General features: G+C 53.3%; 1 long non-coding RNA gene across 1 annotated transcript; it reads right to left on the reverse strand.

Annotated features, from left to right (window-relative positions):
- Positions 1-1890: 1890 nt before the first annotated feature.
- On the reverse strand, positions 1891-15973 carry LOC306810461. Its single transcript, XR_013776462.1, has 4 exons — positions 15854-15973; positions 14849-14961; positions 14600-14743; positions 1891-2185 (listed from the first exon to the last, which is right to left on the reverse strand). It is a non-coding gene; the product is annotated as an uncharacterized lncRNA (long non-coding RNA).
- Between the last annotated feature and the right edge of the window lie 4483 nt (positions 15974-20456).

The raw sequence follows: 20456 nt of genomic DNA on the forward strand, positions 1-20456 counted from the left end.
TGCTCTCCTCCAGCATCTGCCAGAGCCACAGTTCAAGGCTCATACCCTGTCTGTGAAGCTGACACTGAGGTGTGACAGTCACACTTTTGCCTGCTGGAGCCCATTGCCCTGCTCAGGGCTCAGCACAGGGAGCCCCCACACCCAGAGCCACCCCCAGCTCACACTGCCCAGCAGCAGCAGCACCTCTCAGAGTGGGTTTGCTGTGCTAGAGGCAGGAGCAGCACTCAGATCCTCTGGCTAAGAGGGAACAGGGGCCAGGCTGCAGCAGGAGAAGGCTCTCAGTTTGTCAGCAGGGCTCTCAGAGCCCGTGTGGGCAGCAGCAGACACAGCTCATCAGTCACGGGTGCTCCTGCTGCTCTGCCTGCCCAGCTGAAGCAATCCCCACCGGCAGGGGATCAAAGGGACAGGGAGGGACAGGGAGGGACAGCACACTTCAGGCTGCTGGGCCAGCATCATCCTCAGCTCCTGCAGCCAGTGAGCTCCGGGCTGGTCTCGCCTGCTGCAATGCCTTAACTGGATTTATCACTCTGCCATGGGCAAGAGAAGCCAAGTGGATGCTGGATCCTTGGCCATTACTTTGATTTTTTCATCCTTCACCTGCTGTGAATAAAAATAAATGACAGTGACAGCAGCAGCACCCCACAGCCACTGTCCCCGCAGGGCAGGCCAGGAGCACCCACTGCTCACTGTGCCCTGCATGGCCCAACAAGCCCTGACTCATCCCCAGGTGCAGAAAGAAGGAAGCTGGCCAGCAAGCCTGAATCACAACACAGTGCCTCTGCCTCGAGGAAGGACCAGGCTCTGTGCAGGAACCTGAAGTGGTTTCCTGGCTCAGGTGTTGTCAGTCTTGCTTGGGTTCACCTTGTTGCCATGCTCAGCTGGGAGGATACCTGAGCTGCCAAGTTTTGGGGTGTCTCTGCTGAGAACAGAGGTGGAGGAGTGCCGGGGGCCCAGGGGAGAGCTGTGTTTCAGGGGCTGTGGTGGAGCTGGCTGGGGGTGCACAGATGCACATCAGCCCTGCTGCTGGCAGGGAGGGCAGGCAGGGGCTGGGGAGCACACCCCGCTCTGGGCAGGATGCTGGCCTTGGCTGCCTCCGTGTCCGTGCCCCTGTTTCCAGCTCTCCTGCCCAGCCCAGCAGCACACACCCCCTCCCCGGGGTCTCAGCCCTGCTCACACGGTGGGGTGAGCACATGGTCCCTTTCCACATTCCTCTCCAGCCATTTCCCAGCCACAGGCACTGGGGTGGTTTTTCATCCTTTTTTTTTTGCAAGGTGATTAAATGCTACACTTGTAAAACACTTCATTCTGGGAAACAAATTATGCAAAACACACTCAGTGGGATCTCAAACAAATGGATACAGCCGGCTGACAGTGGGGACTCTGCTCCCAGGATTTACCTTCTGGGCACTGTGGGAAGCTGCCTGGCCAGCCTGCTCCACCCTGTGTCCAGCACAAAGCTCTGCTCCATCACAGCCCCCAGGGTTGGCTGGTCTGGAGGAGCCTGGAGCATCACACAGAGCAGCTCCAGAGGCTCAGCACATCTGCATCTCCAGTGTTCCTTTCTGTAATCCTCTCATGGGTCTATCAGAGCACTGCTGCTGCTGCTGGCAGAGCTGCAGCACTCGTGCACTGTTGCATTTTAGGCTACAGGTGAGCAGCAAAAAGGATAATGCAACATAGTAGTACATGAAAAACAAAATACAAAAGACTCATTGGTCCAAGAAGGCAACACCTCTTTAAAACATGCTTTGTGTAAAACACCATGAGACACTCACACAGCTCTCACCCTGCAGGTGGATCATCATTGTTATAATTTCTTATCCTGAAGGCTGAGAAAGGCAAAACTTCAAGGCTGCTTTTCCCCTGGTTCCCAGCAGCATCCAACAACAGTGCACCACGCTGGGATAGGAGCATCTGGATGGATCTTCACTGGTTGTGTTTCCAAGCAGCTCCAGGGGTGCTCTGCTTGCCCACAGCCTGGGCCAGGGCTTTCCCAGCATGAGAGCTCGCTGGCCAGGCAAAGCTTTGCACATCTTGGGCCACTGATGCTGGGCAGGGAGGCTGCTCAGCTGCAGACTGGCTCTGGCAGCCCTCAGAGCACAGAGCTCACTCCTCTGGAGCAGCTCAGGGATGCTCCAGGGAAAAGGACTGCTGGATTAGGTGTAAAATCAATCCAATCTGGAGCCTACCTTGGGTGCCTCATTGTTAAAAAGAAAAAAAGGAAGAGAAGAGAAATTAAGATTCCCTGCCCCCGAATTGCTGACTCATGAGTGACTCAGGGGCTAAGTTTAGCTGTGAGCACTGCTGGCCTCTCCTTAACCTTCTTATCAGGCCTTCCACTAAACCCTTCACAGCTCAGCAGAGACTCTGCTCAGGCCCCAGGGGGATCATGAAGCACCTCTGAAGGCTGGGATGGAGCATGTGGATGTCCTGAGGTGCACACACAGCTCTGCTGGGATCCAAACCTGGCAGTGGAGATCAGGCTTGGGGAGTGCCATAGCAACAGGGAATTCTCACAGCAATTAGTGTGGGCTGCTCTTTGTCACACCTGGGGACAGGAGGCTCCTCTGGTTCACACCAGACCCCACATGGCTCTGCAAGCCCTGCAGGTGCTCCAGCAGCTCAGCCTGGCCTGGGGAGTGGGGAGCTCCTGGGGAAGCACAGAGCTCCTACCCAGACCAACTCCCACAGCAGGAGCCATGTCCAGGGCCTTCTGATCAAAGGGAACTCTCCATTTCTAAGCACTGATGGGATCAGCAGCACAGCTTGACCCAGCTGGCAGCTGAGCTGCTCCCTGCCCCAGCCAGACCCGCTCCTGTCAGGTCAGTCATTGCATAACCTCACACTGAACCTTCTTCAAGAGCTTCCCAGGAGCCCAGCCTGCAGAGCAGCCCAGGGCTCATCCAGAGCTGCTCCTGGCTGCTCTCCAGCCTGGGCAGGAGCTGGGATCTGCCTGCCCTGAGCCCCCCATGCTCCCAGATGCTGCTGCCCTGGGCCTGGCAGGAACAGGGACAGATACAGATCAGATGAGCTGAAGGCATCATCCCTTCTCCAAAGAGAACACCACACACTCAGCTTTTCCAAGTCCACTAGCATTGCTGAGAGCTTTTTCCATTCCCCCCTTTTCTTTTTCCATATGCTAAAAATCAAATCCTCCTCCACACCACTAGTAATTCCACTGAAGTTTCTCATCCCATTGTTCCCTTCACAATTTCTGCCTTTTCCAGGCTCTGTACTGGATGAACTGCTTTCCTTACCCACTTTTACCTATTTTTCCTCATTTTTGGCTCACAGTGGCCAGGAGACATGCTCTGGCACTCATTTCCCTGGCTAGGCACATCCCCTTGTCATCAGGAAGCCCTGGGAGCCACAGAAACCTGGGCAGAGCTGTGTTCATGCCTTGCTTTGGCACCCAACCTCCCCTTTTATTTACAGGCAGAGAAGGGGCTGTGGCAGTGATTCTTCCTGCCAGTCTGGAGGGAGAGGGGCACTGTCCATGTGCAGAGGGGAGATAAGGGAACAGGGCACCTCCAGTGCCTGGGATCTCTCTTGTAAGGGAGAGCTGGCTGGTGAGATCCTACCACTGCCCAGAAATATCCCTGAATTTATCCTCCACCAGTGTGGGCAGGGGAGCAGGGTGGGCACTGCTGTGGGGCAGGGACAAAGGGGGCTGCCCCCTCTCCAAGGGACCACCAGGCACACTGTCCCCAGGGCTGGTGGCATTGCCAGACCAGGGTGGAGAGCTGGGCTTTGAACCTGCCAGTCCCCCACTCCTCAGGGACATGGGGACAGCCACTGGACAGCCCAGAAGGAGTTGCAGGCAGGTGAAGATCAGATTTCCAGATCCTTTACTTCTGCCCTGACACCTGGGAGCCTGATTTGTCTCTGGAACCATCATGAGCTGCTGGTTCCTCTCAAAACAAGCACGAGGGATCCCTGCCAGGAAACTGGTGCTGGACACAGCCCAGAGGATCCATGGGGGAAGGACCCGTGCCAGAGGCTCCTTTCTGCCAGGGCAGAGCTCTCTTTGTCCCTGCAGCACTTTGGCAAAGGGGTTTGTAGGGCAGCAAGAGCCTCGCTGATGCCTGTGGGGCACAGACAGGAGCAAACAACAGCCAAGCAGAGACAGCAGAATAACCTCAGTAAATTCTCCCCACCCTTCAAAAGGGAGGGCAGGTGTGCAGGAGGCTGCTCTGAGCCCTCCTTGAAGGCAGAGAGGAGGCAGCTCCTCATCAGGAGCACTGGAAACAGCCTGTGCACAGCTGCCAAAGTGCCACCCTCCCCTGCACTTTGTGCCCTTCCCTGCTCTGGGGAAGGGGACAAACACAGAGCCCCACAGTGTGACAGGGGAAGCTTCCAGCTTGGGAATGAGCTGTGCTGGCCAGGAGAGCTGTGGGAGAGCTGGGACACCTGAGGGAGCAGAACAGCCAAGCACAGCAGCAGGGAATGGACACAAGTCCATTTGTTTGGAGGAAGGAGCACTTCAGGGAGACAGAAACAGCTGCCAGGAGTTCACAGAAACACAGAATGGACTGGCTGGGATGAGACCTTAAGGATCCTCTATTTCCAGCCCCACAGTTCTCAGTGCTGAGTTTTGCACTCATCCAGACTAAATTATCATTTACACTGCTCTTTTGCAGCTAACAGAATAAATAGCACAGCTGGCAGCAGAGAACCTCTTCCTGTGGCAGCTGCCAAGGGAACCCAGACCCTTTTCCTCCACTCCCTCTGCTCTGACAGCCCAGGGCAGGTTCCCAGACACCCCAGCTGGAAGGGAACAGCCAGTGCCTGACACAGCTCCCAGCTGCTTATGGAAGGAGCATCTATTTAAAGGAGTCAGAGCCTTTCTAACCTACCTTCCTTTGAAAGGAAAAAAGCCCACCTAAATATATCCTCCCAGAATTAGAGCTTTTAACCTGCCTGCCTCCTGCAGCCCATTGTCCAGTGCACCAAGAGCCGTTTCCCTGGAAATGGCAGTGCAGGCTAATTGCTGTTTGAAGCCTTTCCTCCCACAGAGCAGAGCAGCAGCCTCAGAATGCCATTCCCTTCTCTGACAGCTCTCTGTCAGAACAGCCTTCCCAGCCTTTTTCTGCCTGGTTTTCTCCCTGGACAAGCAAGATTTAATCAGAAGTGTTTCCCTGCAGAAGCCACCCGAGGGTGTGTGCAAAGGGGGAGCTGCTGGGGACACACCTGGGGGCTGACAGCTCCAGGGGAGCTCAGGAAACCTCAGCACTGGGATGAACCTGGAGCCTTCCCTACAGGTGAGTCAAGGCAAAGAAGGAGTGCAAAGAGGAGGAAAAGCACATCTGATGTATATGTTTTTTTCACTTGAGCTCCTGAGAAGAGCAGGTTGTCAGGAGGCAGGACAGGCATTGCAATGACAGCTTCTTATTTAATATAATTGCTACACCTCAGAAGAAAAAGAAAAAAAAAATAACCTTATCATGAGGCAAGATGATTGTCCCTGGAGAAATCCCTGAGGGTGGGTATTTCCACTGAGCTCTGCAGAGCAGAGCCCTGCTCCAGGCAGCATCTGGGCTGGGAAGGCACTCTGGGGAAGGGAGGATGCTGGGCAGGAGCGTGGCTGCAGTGCCCTCTTGGGCTCAGCCAGGGTGGGGTGTGCAGCACAGCTCCTCCAGGGGCTGGCACACACTCTGCTCCTGCTGCAGTGTTTGCTCCAGCAGCCACAGCTCTGCCTGCTGGGGAAGGAAGAGCTGCCAGAGCCAGGCACTGCAGGGATCACTGCAAGAGGAGCCAGCCAGACCCCATCCACCTCCTCCTGCCTGGAGCCCCTCACACAAACCACAGAGGGCAGAGAGCAGGGCTCTGGAGAAGCTGAAGTGCTTGGATCCATTGCAGAAGCACTTGGAGGGAGTTTTGAGGAGGCTCTGCCAACTCAGGAAAGGGACCTGGAGCTGTGCAATAACATCCCTGCACTCTGAGTCAAACATCTGGATGGGCAATGCCCCCACAGCCTTGCTGGCTCAGCCCTTCTTGTCTGCAGGTCTGGTCAGGATTTCCAAGGGGAGAGACACCTGATGGACACAGTTCCTGGTTCACACAACAGCTCTGTGAGCAATCACCTCCGAGGTAATGAGGTAATGTTGAGACTGGATAAAACCCAAGGTCTCTGGCAGAGCAGGATTTCATTTTCTCTGTGTAAAGCCCTTTTTTAACCCTCTGACAGGTCCCCACAACATGGTGCCCCCATGACACTGCTGACCATAACAGGGGATCTGCTGCACAATCAGGGGTGAGCTGCAGAGACCACGAGCAGCAGGGATGGAAGTAGGAGCTGAACACGTTTAGAAATTGTCAGCTCCAGCAGCAGCCCAGAGCCCAGCTGTGCTTGTGCCCAGAGCTGCATGAACAGTACATGGTCACAGCAACACCTCTGCCTGCAAGCCCAACACATTCCACAGGGTCTGGAGATGCCTCAGAGCTCTAAGAGGCATCACACCAGAGAAAAAAAGGACAGTGCTCTCTGTGTAGCACAACAGGACTGTTAGCTTGCAAAAACCCCATGGTTTCTCCATTCCTGGTGCTTGGTTATCAGCCTGGATGGGCTGAGAGCAATCCCAGCCCTGCAGGTGAGGAGCACAGCTGGGAGGGCACAGCATCCTTCACCCCCAGAGCAAGCTGTGCCACTGCTCCCGAGGGCCAGGGCTAATCCAGGCAGCCCCAAATAAAGCATCACTCTGCCAGCTGCAGCCTGGAGGGGAGCAGTGCAGGACTAGGTCTGAATGGGAGGAAAAAGAAACATCCAGGGCCATCTGTGCCTGGGATGTGCCCAGGGAAAGGTGTGCCTTGCCTGCCCATGCCTTGCTGAAGGCCAGGAATGTCTCCATGGGTCTGCCAGGGGAGAGCAGCTCTGCAGCCCTGCATCCCTTCTGCTCTGCAGCACAGTGCAAAGGGAGATGGGCACTGGGCTGGCCAGGCAGCACCCATGGATTCTGCTGCCTCAGCACCGTGTGCCCCACAGCAGGAATGAGGGGCTTGTCCTCATGGCACGGCCATGCTGATGGTTTCTGGGCAGCTGTGCTCATTTTGGATCAGGCTGACATTGCCATTGAGCAGCCCTGGGATAAGGTCACAGGGAGAAAGCTGGGAAACACTGATCACCCCAAGCCCAGCCCTCACTCTTCAGCCAAGCCAAGAGCTCCCACCAGCCCATCAGCCTGGGGAAAGAATCACACTGGGAGGAACCAGCCCCTGGCTTCTCCCATTTCAGACCATTCCAACACTTCCCTGTTATCCTGATATCCCCATTTCAGGGGTTTATCATCTGCTGAAGAACACAATGGTCAGAGGCTGTAAAAGCCACCCCAGCACAGACATTTGTTCCTGTAAAGTGCAATGAGCTGCAGAAGAGCTTTTTCATGAGTGATCCACATTTACAGCTGAGCTCCAAACCAGCACAGCACAGAGCAGCAAATCCATGCTCCATGATGCCAGGGAAATATCCCCTCACTGGAACAGGCACACAGCCCTCAGCCAGGAACCAGCTCCTGGCTGAAGTCACTCCTGCATGATTCCAGAGGATTCCAGACCCCAAAAGCAGCTCTGAGGGCTGGGATTGAGGTCAGGACAGAGCTGGGCTGAAGGCTGTGGGAGCAGCTGAGGCTGGCACAGTGCAGCCCTGCAGAGCAGGGGTGATGGACAGGGTAGATCCCTGCCCAAGGGACAGCACAGACCTTATCCAGCCACTCTGAGAAACCCCTGGAGCATGGGAACACAGACATTTTCCCTGCCACCCTTGGGAGTGTCAGCCCCCACTGCTACCCTTCTCAGGAGCCCCTGCCCTGGTCAGGCACACAGAAAACAACTCAAACCTGGGAAGAGGAGGAAAACACCCAGCTCTCCATCCCTGTGCAGACCCTGCCTGACCTGATCTCCCCACCAACTCCTCTGCACCCACAGCCCTGCTCCCCAGCTGCCTGCACACCCCAGGAGCCAGCAGAGAGCCCAGATCCCAGCCCCAGGACATGAACCTGGTTCCTTGGGACTGGGAAACCCTTCCTTAGCCCCCCCAGGACATGAACCTGGTTCCTTGGGACTGGGAAACCCTTCCTCAGCCCCTCCAGGCCTGGCAGCGCTGTGGTGCTGCACAGCTCCAGAAAGCTTGGGTTGCTCCCTCCTCTCCTGGCTTAATGGAAATGCATAATAAGATCTCAGCATGAGTTGAGGAAATTGCCTTCCTTTATCATGCCAGTGCCTTGCCCAGGCTAGCTGGGAAGGAGAACACAAGCAACACTCTGCTCCTGCAGGCAGCAGAGCCCAGCACTGAAGGAGTCAGCAGCCCCTTTGTCCCTCAATTTCCATCTCATTTGCATTTTAAATTTGGGGACTGCTGTACTGGAGTCCTTCAAAAGGCAGGGGATGCTGCAGGGCCAGATTCCTGCTCTGCAGGTCAGCCATGGAGAGGGAAGACATGCTCCCTCCACATCATGAGGCATCACCAGGTGCACAAGGAAGAGGTGAGGATCAAGAAACAAAACCAGAAAGCCTCTGGCAGCATCCTGGCATGCTCAGCCAGGAAGAAGCAGGTCACGCTTCTCCATGGATACTTGGACAAGGATATTAAAGAGGATCATCACAGCAGCAGGCAGTGGTCCAAGCTCACTGGTTGCAGCATTTCAGAAGCCAGGACTTGCCTGCACAAGCTCCCAGGAATGATCCCAACAGCACAGAGCTCACTGCAGCACGAGGCTCGTCCTCCCAGCTCCTCTGTACCACATGGCCCAGCAGCATTCCAGATGGCAAATCCATCCAGGCTTCCATCTCTAGCTGCTCCTGGGAGCCTGGAACACTCCCTGTGCCCACAAACAGGAACTATGGATAGCTGAGATCGTGGCTGGGTACAACTGGTTCCTTGGCAGGCTTAGCAGGGCTGAGGAGAAGCCTCTCACAAGAAAAAAACAGAATATTTTTCAATTATTTGTTAAATTCTGCAGGCAAAATTGGAGTTTTGGCAGTGCCTCTGGAGCCAAACCAAAACCAGAACCTCAGAGTCCTACACAAACACACTCACCCCAGCAGATCCCATCCCATGTGAGGGGAAGCTCTGTCTCCCCATTTTTCAGTGGTCCTTGGGAAGCACAACAAGGTGAAGGCACTTTGATGAACCTCCAGTTTATTTCCCTAAAGATCCCTTGGTCAAGACACAGCCCAGTGTCTCCTCAGCTCCTTGCATCCCTGGGAGGCAGGACCAGCCCCTGCTCCACACTCAGGCTTTGAAGCCTCTCAGATCCCAGCCTGGAAAGCAAACTGCAGCAATTACCGGCTCTTGCTGCTGCAAATGGCAACACTGTAAATAAATCACATCTCGGAAATTAATAAGTGTTGCCTAATTGGGGTTTAGCATCTCAAATTCCTGAAAATCCTTGTAAGATGACAGAAAAGGAAGAAGGCAAGATGTTTGCTTGGCTGGAGAGCTCTAATCCAGCCCTAGCAGCAGGCAGGACACCCGAGGAGACTCAGCCTGCTCCAGCCCCAGGATCTGTCTGTACAGCCCAGGGTCAGCCAGCAGAGCAGCACTGATGCTTCTAAACACCCAGCTAGAGCTTCCAAGGCAGAGCATCAGGGATGAAGGGAGAGCAAGGCAGAGAGCAGCTGCCAAGCTGGGCTTTGTACACGAGGCAGAGACCCTTTGGCATCCAGCACTTGCACTGGAGGAAGCTCAGTGCTCCCCTCCTCCTCCTCCTGGCAGCTGATGGTGTGTCCCACCATCGCCCTGGTGAGAGCTGGGTGAGCTTTGGTTACCTGGAGCACTCAGAGCCTCTGGGGCAGCGTGGGGAAATCACTCAGCAGCCAAAACCCTACACAGATTCCCAGCAGATGATTCCCCTGGCACCAGGCTGGCAGCTTCCCCCAGGCTGCCACCTCTCCCATGCCAAGTCTGCTCCATCCACCCCTCAGCACTGTGCTGTCCAGATCCTACCCTTGCCTGCAGCACATGTGCCTGGTGAGAGGCATTTCTGTGTGATGCTGATAGTTTTGTTTTCCTCCAAATTTCTACCAGCTGCCTCCCAGACACCCCAGGGTTCCCAAAGGGCTCCATGTCCCAGTTTGCTACTGGGAGATCAAGACTGACTGGGACAAGGGTGTTTTCCAGACCTCCAGCTCCCTGAGGCTGATCCCTGAGGATGCCTCAGGCATTGCTGTGTCCCCTCCCCATTCCCCACACAGGTATCCTGAAGGTTAAAGCACTAACCCCTTTTCTCCTGCCCACATCCTTCACACACCCAGGTGAGCAGCAAGCACAGCCCCTGGCACTGAGCACTGGTTTTCCTCTCCACTAACTCCTGGGGGCCTGGCCCAGAGAAACCTTAATGGATCCCACACAACTCCCAGCACACAGCAGCTCCACTGTTTGATGCAAAGTTTAATTTGATTTCTCACTTGAATAGCTGAGACATCCTTGATGCACATCCTTCAGCTCCTTCCAGATGAATCTGCTGCATACAATTAGCACCAGGAGTCACCTGCATTTCACCAGCACCTCCCAGGGCTGCAGAGCACCCCCACTCCCACCTCTGGAAAGGATTTTCCATGGCATTGCCCTCCTCTAGCTAGGGGAAAGATGGAGATAAACATCCTTACTGTGTTACTGTAATGAAGGAGGGAGCAGAGGCCAAGGCAGGAGCTGCTGCAGCTTTCCCACTCAGTCTCCAGCTGCAATTCCTGCAGCAGCACAGCATTCCTTGCTGGTCCAGGCCACTGTTCCTCCTCAAAGGCATTTCAGCAAGGCTTGGGGCAGCAGTGCCCTGGAAACAGTGAGCAAATCCAAGGAAATATGGTAAGTGCAGGTGAGAACATGGTGTTCCTTTTTAAAATAACACAAAGGTCTGGAGGTTTTTCTGGCATCTCTTTTCAGGACACCCTGAAACTTCAGCCTGCAATCCCCAAAGCCTGGGGAGCACAGAGCTGCTGGGGCAGGAGGGAGACCCACAGCTTTCCAGAGAGAGACAGCTGAATGAGGAGAGCAATGCTGTCCTGCACCAACCACAGTGATGCACAGGCCAAGGTTTCACCTGAGACTGGAGAGCCCCCACAGGCTCTGGCTGCTTTCTGTCTGGTTCAAAACCCACTGGTGAGCCAGCTCGACCGAATCCACTCCCTTCCCAGAGCTCTGGAGCACAACAGGTGATTTAAAAACCTTACAGCAAACTGTTGGGGAGTGAAAAATGGATTTTCAGGCATTAAAGCACAGACCGAGGAGCAAACAGACAGCTGTGATTGAGAAATCAATGCTGGGGTTTTACAGCCCTTCACAGCAAGCAGCAGCAGAGCCCAGCGTGTGCCTCGTCCCTGCAGGGCAGGGGGAGCAACCAGCAGAGAAATTAAACCCTCTGATGCTTCCCATGGCCTCTCTAAAGCCAAATGTAATGTGTCTGCACAAGAGACCCTTCAGATTACAAACTGACAGGGAAGGGTCCATGCCCTGGCTGCTCCCCTGATGAGGGCTGGTTTCTCCTCACCCCCTGCTAACCAAGAGCCTGATCCAGTGGGTGACATTCCTGCCCGTGGCAGGGGGTTGGAATTAAATGGCCTTTAAGGTCCCTTCCAACCCAACCATCCCGTGGTTCTCTGATCTCTTCCAGCCCAGGGATCACCCAGGGCAGCACACAGAAACTCCTGCTGCTCTGGCAACCAGCCTTGGGTGCCAAAAAAGGGGGGGAAAAAGAAAGAAAAAGAAAAAAAAAATCTGAAAAATATTAAAAGCAGAGCCTGGGATTGATGAAGATGCCAGAGGGAAGGAGCAAGTCACAAAGGGAAGAGCAGGAACAATCCCTGCACCCAACAGGGATGTTACAAGCAAGACAGACAAGCTGACAAATTAAAACAGAGCACGAGAACCCCTGATATGTTTTAAAACCTTCTCTCAGCTTTCTTCTTCTCTTTTGTATGTTGAAAATTCATCTTCAATTGCAATCCCAATGCCCCCAGAGGGAAAAACACCCCAGCATAAGGCAGACTTCCCTCTAGGCAATGTGAATCTGTATTACCAGAGCAAAAAGCCTTTCATCTCAAAATCGTTCCCTTCCACAGCACTTGACCCAAAAGGGAGTCTCCTTTATTTCTGTAAAAGTCACTTTCTCTGCCTCATCCCATGGCCTCAGAAGGCAGCAGGGAGGCAGCTCTCTGTGCTCCCCAGTGCCTGCTCAGACCTGGAAGTGAAGCCCTGTGCCCCTCTGTGCTGGGCTGATGTGGCCAGAAATGTGAATTCTATCCTCATCTGTTAAAGGTGGGTAAGGCAGTGATTTCCTGATCTCCTGGCACATATTCTCTGCTAATGGGCCATCTTTAAACCAGCTGGGCAATCATCTTTATCTTTCCACAGCCCATCCTCCCTCCAGGAGATATCTCCTGTTCATGGCCAGTGAGTCCCAGTGCATGACTGATAAAATTCCATCATCCCACTGGGAGATGCTCCAGCCAGGGGAGGAGCCAAGCCTGTCCTACCCAGAGAAAAACTGAGATTTTGGACACCAAGGGACCTTCTTTCCACTGGATTCCAGAGGAAAACCAGACCTTTCCACATCATCCCTGGACCTTCAGAGGAAACTGCACCTTGTCCAGGAGCACTGCTCCATCTGAACCACATCTGCCCCTGCAGGAGGATGCAGCCACCATGGAATGGGACTGCTGCCACCACCCTGACTGACTGACTGTGTCAGCTTGGATTCTGACTCTGGCAGGGATGGGATTGTTCTTTGTAATACTGCATTTCTATTTTAATTTCCTCAGTAAAAAACTGTTATTCCTAATTCCCATATCTTTCCCTAAAAGCCCCTTAATTTCAAACTTTTAATAATAATTTAAAGGAAGGGGGTTTACATTCTCCATTTCAAAGAGAAGCTCCTGCCTTTATTGGCAGACAGCTGTCCTCCAAACCAGGGCAGGGACACAGCTCAGTAAATCACCCCTGGGCTCACAGAGCCAAAGGCCAGCACAAGGCACTGGCTCCATGCTGAGCTTTGCAAAGAATTTGCAGTGAAATGCTGGGAAGGGCAGCAGGGCTCATGGAATTACAGCACATTTCTGCCCCTCCCAGCTGAGAACCACCTGAATCCCAACGTGCTGGAAAAACCCAGGGACTGCTGGTGCAGAGCTCTGCAAATTCCATGTTTTTAAAGCAGCCCTTGGGGCTGTGTGAAGCACCTGCTGTTGGGATCCCAGCAAGCAGCTCCTGAGCATGAGCTCTGCTTTCTCCTGAACACACACACAGGTCTGGGCTGCTCGCTGGGCTCAGCCATCCTGGAGGGAGCAGATTTATCAGGCAGGACTGGCAATAAAGATAACAGTGTTGGTGATGGTTCCTCGAGCTGAATTGCTCCCAGTGCACTGGGGGGCTGACATGCAGTGCAAGATACCCACAGAGATCTATAGAATAAACACAACCTGCTTCAGTTCACACAAACCAGCCCCATAGAAACATTAAAATTCAATAGCAGGGCTGTCAGCTGGTTCAGGTTTGGGCTGATTTCTGCATGCCTCTGGGAGCATTTTTAGGCAGGCTTTTTCTAAGGCTCTTTTCTCCAGCTAACAACTCCCTCAGCCCCTCTTTTTCTGAGCACCCCAAGGAAAGTGAAATCCTTGAAGGAAAATAATTTCCAAACCTCTCAGAGATAAAAAAAAGTCCTATTAGACTAATTTTGAGGATGCAGAGAGAAGAGATCTTAAGCTAAACAAACTAGTGGGAAAATTGATTTATTAAAGTAGTTGGATGCTATCAGGGAAGCAAGCAATTTCCTGCAAGCACCATAGCCCATTCTGCTAGAACAGATCTGTCTCACCTTCCTGGCAGTGCTCCCTCTCCCTGCTCCAAGTTCCAGTGGTGTGATCCCCTTCAGTGACCCATTAGCAGCCACGGCACATTTGCCATTGTGTAAGTGGCAGCAGCAGCAAACACGACACTCTAAATAAATTTTAGTGGTGTAATTAATCACAGGGTGTTTTACAGGCAGCAGGAGGCAGGGGAATGCACAAGGCTGTGGGAAAAGGGACATCAGGTCCCCCTTCTCCTGCCTGTCTCCTCCCTGCCCTGCCAGAGGTGACACAGGAGCTGAGGGCTGAGGCCAGGCAGCAGCTGGAGCTGAGGTCAAGCTCTGTTCTCCTCCCAGTTTGTGAGCTCCAGCAAGTGACTGTCCCCAGCCTGATTGTTTGAGCACATCCTCAACCAGCAAATAAACAGCTCTTGCTGCCAGTGCCTGCAGAGGTGTAAAGTCAATCCTGCCCCAAGTCCACTCCCTGCACTTTCCCTTTCCCATATCCCTGAGGATCAAGCCCTGCTGACAGAGGAGCAGATGAGGAAGGAACAGCTTTAAACACCCTGAACTGGATCTCTCCAACTCCTCCCTCAGCAGACAGCAGCCCTCACCCAGCTCCCCTTCCCTGCAGTGTCTCCTGCCATCCTTTGGGATGCTGATCCTGCTGCCCACCAGCAGTTGGGCATGGCTGGCTGAGGCTGACATTTCCTGTGTGTAGGACACAGCAGGTGCCTTGCTGCCCCACAGCCAATCCCAAAGTCATCAGCAGAAGCAAATGGAACAGCTTGGCCCAGGAGAGACCTCACATAAACCTCACACCCTTGAACTCACCAGGATGGCACAAATGGGAGCCTGCAGGGCTTCTCCAGAGGGAGCTGGCAGAGCCTTGGCTCTCTTCTCCTCCCATCCTCCCTCATCCAAGGACAGGGGCCAACATGGAGGTGTCCTGCTTCAGAGGGCACTGCCCTCACCTATAGAGACAGAGACAAAAAAAACAGGTTTTGTTTCCTGATGCTGAACAGAAAATTAAAGTCCTAAAAGTTGTGGTGGAGTTGAAGTGTCAGGATTAAACCCACCTGAGACAATCCTCTTCTCTCCCTTGCCTCATCCCCACTCCCTGCTGTCTCCTGAAGTCTGGCATCCCTCCTGCTCTAACTGGCTGCTGTCTCTGAGCAACACCAAAGCAGTGCTGAGCAGAAGGGAAAAAAGATTATATATATATGTATATATACAGCAGCCTTTGAGCCATATTCTTAATATTTCATCTTTCTTTTTCTGCCAGAAGAAAGGAAATTCCTTATGCTGGCTGGGCTGCAACCTCCCCATCACACCCCTGAGCCTCAGACAGCCTGGCTGCCAGCCCCTCCAGGCAGACAGGGAGTGCAAGGCTCATCTCCCACCCACCCCAGCCTGCTCTGACATTCCCTGGTGCCAGGCAGGAGGTGGCTCTGAGGGGGCAGGGAGGGCTGGGCAGCTGCCTCAGAGCTCCAGAATTCAGGATCTTGCAGAGAATCCCTGCACAGAGCTCCTCAGGCCACTCAGATGCCTCCATGGACCAATTCTGGTAGAAATTCTCCAGGAAAGGTGACAGGTCACAGCCATGGGGTCACCCTGAGTGACACCTGCCAATCCCTGCCATACTCACTCAGAGCCAGCCTCCCTCCCACCAGCTATCCATCAAGCATGCTCCGTGTCAGGCCAGTTTTTATTTTTAAATGCAATGTCTGTGAAGTGTTTTGGCTTTAAATGATTCCGCAGCCTCCCGCGGTTTGGCGGCGCTTCCCCGTCTAGACAGAACAATCTTGTTGTCAGTGAAACAGATTCGCCCTGACATCCCTGCCGAGATGTTGCTGCTGTTTTGTGGCAAGGAAAAGGGCTAAAAAGCTCATTCTTTACAGTTCTGAGATGTGATTCCTGTCCATCCAACTTCAAACAAACACCTCAATTAATAACGCTGCTGTTGGATTGGATCTCTCTGTGCTAGGCAGAGCCACCGATGGCTCCCCCTCCCACTCCTGCTCCCCTGTGCCTGCCCTCCTGGCAGCCAGGAATTCCCACCTCTCCTGCTCTTCCAAACCCACCTGCCTTGCCACTCAGTCCCCCAGGCTGCAGAGCAAGGACTGGAGTGTGGAGATCCCTGTGGCAGCACAGCCCTGCTCCCAAACACCGACCTGGACCCTCTGTGGATGCAGGACGAGTCCTGGATGGCTGGATGGGAGATGCAGGCTGCCATCAGCAGCCTGAAAGAGACATTAAACCAAGTCAAAATATACCTTGCACACCAGCTTTGTTGCCAAGGCTCTGCCAGCATGAAAGACTACAAATACTTTCTTTATAATTAAAAAAAGTACTTTCTCCCCTTGTTCACCAAGGCAAAGATAAACCAGAGTGAGTGCTCAGCAGCACCTCGTGGTACTTGGAGAGAGAAAACAGCCTGATCCAGCCAAAAATAACATTATTCCTCTTTTGCTCTGCCAGTGACACATCCTTGACGCCTGCAGTCAGAAGTGACAAGTACCAGCTGGGCACCTTTCCATCTCCTCTCCTGGTAAGACAGCCACCCACGTGGCAGCAGGGAGGTGATCTCCACCTTGTGTGGGGCATTCCCTGCCTGGGCATCACCCAGGGGAAAGGCACAGCCCCAGAACTCAGCCCTGAGGAGCTGGAGACACACAGAAACAGAGGGGTCTCCACGTGAAGGGCAAGAGCTCAGCCCCAGGGATGCTTCTCAAGGGTGCCTGTGGCTGGGGGGCTGGAGAAGAGCTGAACACACCACCAGGCACATCTGTAGGATGGCAAAGGGCCACATTAGCTGATTTAATTCCCAAAATGCCTCTGGAGCTCCAGGAGGTGCCCAGCTCAGAGCAGACTGAGCCCTCCTGCCTTAACATTTAATCCCAGAGCATCACCTGATAAATCAGGTGCCAAAGTACCATGCAAAGGAGAGACACTCGCCTCTGAATAGCCAAGCAGAAAAAATGCCTCTGAATATTCAAATGGGAGAGATGAAGTGGTGAAGCAAGAAGGGCTCTCTGTGCTCTCTGCACAGCAGCCACATCCAGCAGTGCAATGAGAACAGCTACAGCAGGAAAAGCTCCAGGGCAGCTCCACACCTGCTTCCCACCCTTCATATGGTGTATAACCTCGTGGATCCATCCCTGTCCTGACCTCCAGGGAGATCTGGAGGTTTCCTTCCCCCGCTCTGGCTCTATCCTTGGGAGCAGCAATGGTGGCTGTTGGAGCAGCCCCAGCATTCCCAGCCCAGGCAGGAGCAGATGGCCCCGGGTGCAGCGAGGCAGGGCGGAGCGGGGGAAGGCGCCACCCTCCATCCCAGAGATGTGCTGAGCACAACAGCCCCGAGGACTGACTGTACCAGGGAAAGCAGCACCAGGGACGCCTGGCAAACAGCATATGGATGTGGCCTTTGCTGGGAGCAGGGAGCATCCCACACAGCATCCTCCACAGGCACAGAGCCCGTGGATGGCTGAGAGCATCCTGCAGCAGCACTTGCTGCCTCTGCCTTCACCCACAGCAGCGTTTCAGCAGCTCATTAATTCACTGAGGTTTTCCTCCAGATCCGGGGGACCTGCACTTGCTGTCTGTGTTGATGGAGAGCTGAGAGAAGTCCTCTCCTCAGCCCCTCCAGCTGTCCCAGCTCCATCAGAAATGGAGCTACAGCTCCCTGGAGAGTCTGGTGCTGCCGGGATGGAGGTGTTAATGCATGGGCAGAGCCGGGGCAGTGAAGTGCTGCAAACGATGCAGAAAGCTCATTAGCACATCGTTAATAGCCCTGAAATTGCTGCGAGGGCCTCTGGCAGCTCTGGTCCCCCTGGGTCGGGGGGAGCCGCTGTCAGGGCACCCCTGTGCTTGGAGCCAGCGCCTCCACACCTCGGCATTCCCAAGGGAATGGTGCTGGCTCAGCTCAGCACACCTGCTCCAAATCCAACAACTCCGGGAGGAGCCGCTGGCATCAGGCACCCAGATTGTAGTGCTGCAGGCTGCTGCTGCCCTCTGTGAAACTGTGCCTCAGTTTCCCTGTGTAGAAATGCTGTGACACCTTCCACCCACCTCGGAGAACATCCCCTGCTCTAAATTCTCTTCTGCCCTAACAGAGCTTCAGCGATACATTTGGGGGGATTTTCAGGCAGTTCAGAGGTGCTGACTGAATTTCCAAGGCCACCCAAGCACATTGCACAGAATCCCAGAATGGTTTGGGCTGGGAGGGAGCTTACCTCTCCTTTCTCTCCAAGGCCACCTTCCAGCAGAGCTGCTCCAAGTCCAGCCTGTCCCTGTGTCCCTGGCACAGCCTGGGTGTCCCACTGTCCCCAGAGGAGATGGATGTGGGCAGTGCTCCAGGCAGCTCTCCTCCAGCACACACTGAGCAGCTCCAGTGCTCAAGGCACAGGCTGGATCTGGGGAGCGTTTCTGGTTTCCCAGAGCTGGGCAAAGCCTTCTCTGTGAATTGATGAGCTGGTAAAATGCTGCTCTTGGGCAAGAAGGGGGCATGGGGCAGGTTCTGTGTCCCACCTTAGCTGCACCACAATTCTACTTTTCATGGCACCTGCACTGAAGGGGTTCAGTGACTCCTGAGAAATGCCAAGCCAAGAAGCTTTTAAGAACTCCTAAACAGCCTTTTTAAGAGGCAGTGCACATGTGCAACTAATCCAGTCTTAAAACTAATGATTTAATTTACCTTTGGAGAAGCAAACCAGCATAAATTAGTATCTCCCAGTAGTATAACACAAGCATGTTTTATCTAGAGATTATGTTGATTAAATCATCAAGTGCCATAATCTTCCCTTCGTACCTCAGTAAGTTGGAGGGAAAAAAAATCCCTAAAAATGTAGATACAGCCTTCTAAGCCACAGGAGGGAAGGGCACACTCAACTCCAAGCAGTCTCCTGGCTCAGCAGAGTGTGCACAGGGGACTCCCCACCCTGGAAGAAGCAGCTCCAGCTGGTGAGGTACCAAGAGGTAAAATAAAGCTCAGAGTTCCTCTGGAAGAGGTGGCAGGAGATGGAGGAGCCCAGAGGCAGCACATTTCTGGGGTTTCACTCTGCAATGGAGCTGAGGAGGTCAGGCCTGGCTCCTCCAGGCTGTGTCTCTGCTCCCAGGACACAGAACACCAGAGCTGCCATGGGAGCTGGAAATTCAGCTCAGACCCACCCAGCATGGAGACAGTGCTTCAGCAGAGGGGGCAAGCACAGAACCCCCTTTAAAACATCTCATATTCTCATTTCTGCATGTTCCCACTCACCCTGTGCTGTGCTGAAAGAACAAACCACCCACCCTGACGGATCAACCAGACTCACCTGGACTTTCCGGTGGTTTTTTTAACCAAGCTGGTTCCTGCAGGACTCAGCTGCACACTCTCCAGGTAATCATGGCCAGGCACTTGAGGTTTGATGGCTTTGTGTGCTGGCTGTTTGGATTGCTGGAGAGCCCTTGGGCTGGGCACTTCAGACACACAGCACCTTTTATTCAGAGCCAATTCAGAACCTCAGGGAGTCGGAAAGTTTTCCCTGGAGAAGAACAAAGGAGCTCGTTAAGAGGAGGTATCCAAGGCCAAAGCAACATTTCCAACAACACAAAGCCCCTCCCATGAAACAGCAAACTCTAAACACTGTTCCTACTGATCCCTGACACCAGCAGCAGATATCCAGCAAGAAACCTGGATTTGCAGGGTGAGCAACAACAGACTCACCCTCCTAGTCCCTGGTGCTTATGAAATAAGTGGATTTTTCAAAGAAAGGGCAATTAACAGATGTTGTTTTATTTGGTTATTGTAAGCTGGGGCTAACTGAGAATCTGCCAGCAGTGCAGGCACCACAGCTCCTGCCTGTTTCCTCACAATGTAATTTCTCCATTTTTGTAAGAGCTGGAGAGCCTTCAGAAGAGAAAGGACATTATTTCAAAAATCATCTTAATGCCAACATGAAGTTGCCAAGAGGAACACTCTGCTCAGTGTCTCAGGCAGAAAACACATCTCCATCCAAACACTCTGTCCCTGGTAGGAAAAATACACATTGTAAAGGATCCATTTTCAGGATCTGAAGGGAGGCACCTTCTGAACACGAGTTTTTCCTCAGAGAGGAGACACTGTGTGCTGACTTGCAGCATTATAAATATGGAAGCTTCAAGAAATTTCCTGACATTATTATTACTATTATTATTACTCATTTCTGGGGTCCTGCAAACCTGCCTGATGATTCAGAGAGCAGAGGGGGTTGTGTTTCTTTCCATGAACACCATTGAACTAAAACTCAGACCCAAGCCCTTGTCTCCCCCAGTAGCAAACCTCCAAGTCTTACTGACTTCCCTCAAATGATCCAGGCAGAGTGTAATTTAGGAGCAATTCTTCACATCCTTCTGATGCTGTTTTACAGTGGAAATAACCTATCTGACCTCTCCCTCTGAGAGTGTCCCTGCCTGTCCAGCTCTGAACAGCATTTCCCTTCTAGGCTTTATAACCTCTCAGTTCAATTAATGGGGCCCCCAAAAGCCTGGGGACTCCATTATTCCTAAATGAAACATCTTCAAAGACATTAATGCCACTTGTCTTCTGCAGGACCCTCATTCCAGGCAGTCCAGACATTTTGACAGATCTTCACACTCCTTTTCACCGAGGAAATGAACCATTACACAAGGTTAATTTTTGTAGGATTGATAGAAAATCTCTTCCTC

This window comes from Erithacus rubecula (genome assembly GCF_903797595.1).
Source record: "Erithacus rubecula genome assembly, chromosome: 19".
Taxonomy (NCBI): Eukaryota; Metazoa; Chordata; class Aves; order Passeriformes; family Muscicapidae; genus Erithacus; species Erithacus rubecula.